Source organism: Pantherophis guttatus, chromosome 4 (genome assembly GCF_059756535.1).
Source record: "Pantherophis guttatus breed Tessera chromosome 4, ASM5975653v1, whole genome shotgun sequence".
Classification (NCBI taxonomy): domain Eukaryota; kingdom Metazoa; phylum Chordata; class Lepidosauria; order Squamata; family Colubridae; genus Pantherophis; species Pantherophis guttatus.
In genome coordinates, this window is record NC_142066.1 from 159,128,761 (window position 1) to 159,134,760 (window position 6,000).

Sequence of the window (6,000 nt, forward strand, 5' to 3'; positions counted from 1 at the left end):
GTCCGTACCCAGGAAGAGAACAAAGGATTTTAGAAGTGAACCACTGGCCAAAGCAGGGGTGTCAAACTCCATTTCAAAGAAGGCCACATTTAGGGTTGTGTTTGACCTTGGGGAGCCATGAGGCGTGGGTGGGGTGGGTGTGCCCAGCTCAACGTCACTCATGTTGGAGGTGCCCATGGAGGCCCAAGTGCTCAAAAATCCTGGAGCTCTGGGGAACTGCCAGAGAACTGGAAAAGAGCTGATGTGGTTCCCATCTTCCAAAAAAAAAAAAAAGGGGGGGGGAACAGACCCAGGAAATTACAGACCAATCAGCCTAACATTAATACCCGAGAAGATACTGGGAAAGAAAGTAAAAAAAAATAGATATGCCAACAACTAGAAACGAGAAAAGTAATAACTAGAAGTCAGCATGGTTTTGTTAAAAAGAAATCATGGCAAGCCAATCTTATTTCATTCTTCAATATAGTGACTAAATAAGTAGACCAGCGAAATATTGTGGACATAATATACTTAGACTTCAGCAAGGCATTCGACAAAGTAGACCACAACCTTCTTCTTGGTAAGCTAGAAAAAAGTGGAATAGATGACATCATCACCAGATGGCTGACAAATTGTACTCAACGAGTGGCCCTTGATGGTACTACATCTACATGGAGGGAACTAAGCAGTGGGGAGCCACAAGGCTCTGTTTTAGGCCAGTATTCTTCAACATCTTCATCAATGATTTGGATGAGGGGATAGATGGGAAACTCATCAAATTTATGGATGATACTAAACTGGCAAGAATAGATAAGACTGTAGATGATAGGCTCAAGATCCAGTTGTATAAAGTACACATATAGGCTGGGTGAAATCAGGCTCAATAGCAGTGACTGTGAGAGGGATCTTGGAGTCTTAGTGGACAACCAAGTAAATATGAACCAATAGTGTGCAGCGGCAGCCAAAAAAGCCAATACAATTCTAAGTATACAACAGAGGGATACAATCAAGATCAAGGGAGGTACTAATACCACTCTATAAAGCCCTAGTAAGGCCACATCTAGAGTACTGCATCCAGTTTTGGTCACCACACTATAAAAAAGAGGTTGAGACTCTAGAAAGAGTGCAGAGAAGAGCAACCAGGATGATGAGGGGACGGGAGGCTGAAACATACGATGAAAATGGTTGCAGGTACTGGGCATGGCCAGTCTAGTGAAGAGAAGGACCAGGGAAGACATGATAGTATTCTTCCAATATTTGATAGGCTGCCACAGAGAGGAAGGGATCAAGCTATTTTCCAAGGGACCTGAAGGCCGGACAAGGAAGAATGGATGGAAACTGAACAAGGAGAGATTCAACCTGGAAATAAGGAGGAATTTTCTGACAGTGAGAACCATCAACTGATGGAACAGAAGTTGCCTTCGGAAGCTGTGGGAACTTCATCACTGGAAGCTTTCAAGAAGAGACTGGACTGGACTTCCTGTTTGCTGCTGGCCGCCGCCAGACGTTCCTTTGGGATCGTCAGCTTCCACTGCCTGTCAGAGCCGCCTTCACAACGGAACGGCGGCTCGAAAAAACTCCGTTCCCATGAGGAAACGGAGATAGAGCCGGCAGGGGTGGGTAGAACTCTCTGCAGAGTCCCAAAAGTTTTTCTTTTACTTTTGGGATGGAGCGGATGAGATGCCCCATATCCCCAGCCGCTGCTCCGGGCTTTGGGAGACCTCTGCTAATGCAGAGCCAGGCGTCAAAAGCAAGCCTGCGAATTTGACAGATTACTCAAAGAAAATGTGAGCTGGACCTGTAATACTGAAGCGCAAGTATTTTACTTATCTTTTAAAAATTACTTAGGAGAATAGAGGAAGAGAAAGAGGAAAAAAGTTTCTTTTTAAAATGGCGTCTGCCGCGGCTGGAGAAGAGTTTGAGAGGGAAAGTTCTTCCGTTTTTTATTATTACAATGTAGCGGAATAAATACCACTGGCTACATTTGTAGACAAAACTCCGCTCCTGTTTTTGTTTTTCTCTTTTTCCCCTGGAGGATTGTTGCTGGCTGGAAGTCTTTTGTCTTGTTTTTTTTTTTTTTTCTTCTAACAAAGCCTGCTTAGGCGGAAACATGGCACTGAGGCTTGTGAAGTCAGACAAGCAAATAGGTGGGGGGGATTCCCCCACTAAGAATTTAAAGGAACAAGTTTTAACTCTTCAGTCCCAGAAACCTGATTTTAATATAATAGAATTTCTCTTAGAGGAGATTGAAAGAAGGGATGAGATTGTGAATCAGCAACTTGAAAAATTTAAGCAGGAAACTAAGGAATTGGTGAAATCCAAGTTTGACTTTTTGCAGCAAAAAATTTTAAAAGTGTCAGAATTCATGATTCGGTTGGATACAAATACTAATTTACTAGAGTCAAAAATGGATGAAATTCAAGATAAATTGGACAATAGAATTCAAAAAATTGAAAATGATTTGTTAAATATTCAGGATTATAGTTCAGAAGAAAAATTTAAAATGGATGCTGACCAAAAGTCTGGTAATGAAGAAAATCTGCAACAGAGGATTGAAAAAGAGGTTCTAAAGATACAATATAATTTCACAGAATATGCAATAAGACTTAGAGGTTTGCAGGAAAATAACAGAGATGACTTAAGGAAAATATCTTCTGAATTTCTAGCTGGGATTTTAAAGATTCAACCTGAGGAAGTGTTTTGTAGGATTGACAGAGCTTATCGAATAAACTCCTGGACTGCCAAGCAAAGGCAATTGCCTAGAGATGTGGTAATCTATTTTTCAGATAAAGAAATTAGGAATAAAATTGTGCAAAATTCCTTCAATTCTAATTTGCAATTGTATGGAAGAAAGATTTGGATTTACAAGGAACTCCCACCTAAGATATTAATGGAAAGGAAGAAATTTGGCTTTCTGGTGTCTGAGTTAAAAAGGAGAAATATTCAATTCCGGTGGGACGTCCCAGTTGGTATTATATTGAGATATCAAGGAGAAAGATACCAGTTAAATACTGTTGAAAGAGCGGAAGAATTTTATCAAAATAGGTTGAAAATGAATTTAACGTCTTCAGATATAATACAGGATAAGCAGAAGGAGCTGGAACTAAAGACAGAGACTGTACCAGATAAATTGCCTTTGGATTTATCGGATACCCCAGCTGGATTATCTACAAATTTGAGAGAAGTGCCATCTGATTTTAATGTGATGACTTATCAAGGCAAGGACAAGCATGGAAACCAATTAGAGGATATACAAGGGATAAAAAAGAAACGCGAGACACAAAAAATTAGGATGGAAGTCAAACCCACAAAAAGAAAACAAAAAAAGAAATAGGTTGTACAAAAATAGAAATTTCTAACCCAAGCAACAGTGAAGCCAGTGATTTTAAAATATGAATGATTATGTGAAAACATAGAGGAGGCGACATATTGGTCAATATCATCCTGAGGATAGTGGCAGATCTCTGCATTGCCGTAATTTTGGGACATGGAAAGAGCCTCAAATTGATGGTTTTGAATTATCTACTTTGAAACTTCTTTTTGTGTTGATAAATATATTATAATTATCTTGAATTATAAGGCAAGAGAATCACATTGGGACATGCAGAAGATCGGGTTGTTACCCAATACGATGATGGAAATTAATAATCCTGATGAAACCCACAATTATTATTATATGGAATATAATTATAATGTCACTCGGGTGGTTGTTTTTACTTTTATATATATAAGAAGATGTTTACTACTGATGGGGGCAGATATGATTGGAGATCTTGAATAAACTGTTGCATCAGCAAGCTATGTTACCCTATTATGGATGTTGGTTTTAACAATCCAGTGGAAAGACTTCAAGAAGATATTATATGGACTATAAATTTAAAGTTATTGTCTTTTCTTTTTTTATTTAGATATAATGGAATATATATATATATATATTTTTAAGTAGTGTGGGCAGTGAATTAAAGATATCAAGAATTGTTGTGTATGGTAAATTTGTAAGACAGTGGGTGAATAAGCTAGCTACAGACTGATTAGTTTAAGAAAAGGGATTTTTAAGTGATATATTTAGGGGAGTGGAGGAAATGGATAGAGTGGAATAAATGTTAAATTAGATTTTATGGGGAGCCCGCTTTGAAATGTTATTAAAGTAGGACTTATCGTATAGTTTTAAAGTGGAAGGTGGTTTTGAATTGTTGCAATAATGTATAGATATAAAACACTATTATGCTAAATTAGAAGTTATTTTATAATAGTTATAGTATAATGTGTTTGTTTTTTTTTGTTTTTTTTCTCTTCTTCTTTTCTGAAATGTATGGATAAAGGGGGATTTATAATACTTTTAGTAAGTAAAGGTCAGTATTTTGAGGAGGGAGTAAGTAATCTGTTATGAATTAGGGTTTTTTTTTGTTACGAAGAAGTCACAGGGGGGGAAGGGTGGGGAGGGGGGGTTAGGGAGGGGGGGGAGGGGGGGGAAAAAGGGGGAAAAATTTGTATTTGAAAACCTTTTCAATAAAAAAAAAAAAGAAGAGACTGGACTGCCCTCTGTTAGAAATGGTGCAGGATCTCCTGCTTGGGTGGGGAGTTGGACTAGATGACCTCCAATGTCCCTTCCAACTCCATTAATCTGTTAAATCAAACAGGAAGAAGAATAGAATAGAATAGAATAGAATAGAATAGAATAGAATAGAATAGAATAGAATAGAATAGAATAGAATAGAATACAGAAAATAGAAAATAGAAAATAAGAATAGATTAGACTGGAATAGGAATAGGAATAGGAGTGGAATGGAATGGAATGGAGCAGAATGGAACGGAGCGGAGTGGAGCGGAGCGGAGCGGAACAGAATTCTTAATTGTCCAAGTGTGATTGGACACATAAGGAGTTTCTCTCCGGTGCATAAGCTCTCAGTGTACATACTGTACAAACAACAACTGATAGGACTTAGATCATCAACCGTGGTTACGATGTATAGAATGCCACCGTCGATCACTTTTTCATTTTTTAAATTAGCCGTTCGTTGTGAAAAGAGGAAGGGAAGCATAAAGTGTGGCTCTTCGATGCCAATCAAAACGTGCTTTGAAGATGCCTCAGTCAGTCATCTCTGCGAGGCCCATCCTGTTCGCCATCCATTCCTCCTTCATTGATAAAGTCCAGTCTTCTCCCCTTTTCTGCATGGAACAATCTCGCTGCAGTTGTCATATGTGAAAACAAAGTTCTCTTAATTTTTTTTCCCAGTTGCAGAGAAGGAACCACAAAGAGGCTAAGCCAAGGGATGCAGAGGCTCAACGGTACAACGGACACTTAATGGAACGACATCTATCTAACCTAACAAAGAGAAGCCAGAACAGAAGGACAACAGAATAACCCCATAATAACAGAATCACAGAATGGCAGAGTGGGAAGGGACCTTGGAGGTCTTCTAGTCCAGCCCCCTACTCAAACAGGAGACCTGTCAGGGGGCGGGGAAAACATCTGATTGAGAGATGCCTTTGGAAAAAGGATTGTGTAAAGGTGGCATAACAGCAGTCTTGCAGTATTTGTGGGGCTATCCTCGGGTGGAGGAGGTGTCAACATTTTGTCCAAAGTGCCTGAAAGCAAGAGAAGAAGAAGTAATACATGCAGGTAAATAGGCCTTGATTAAAAATTATTCCATTCCATTCCATTCAATTATTCAATTATTCTATTCCATTCCATTCTTCCATTCCACTCCACTCCACTCCACTCCATTCCATTCTAAACATAGGCAATAATTCTTCCAGCAATTTCTCTGATACTGTTATAGCAACAGCTTTTACATACAGGTGGGCCTCGACAATGGGAGCAGCATTTGGGCATTTGGATAAAATCCATTGGTACATGAACAAAAGGACCCCGGGGAGGTGGATGAAAGCTTTATTTGCAAAACTTTCCTTCAACATTTTGTAAGTAAATTCCATTCCTGGGGAGATAGACATCCCAACTGATTACCCAATTTGGACTGCAGTGATGAGAACAGACACAGGCAGACCAAAAAATAGTAC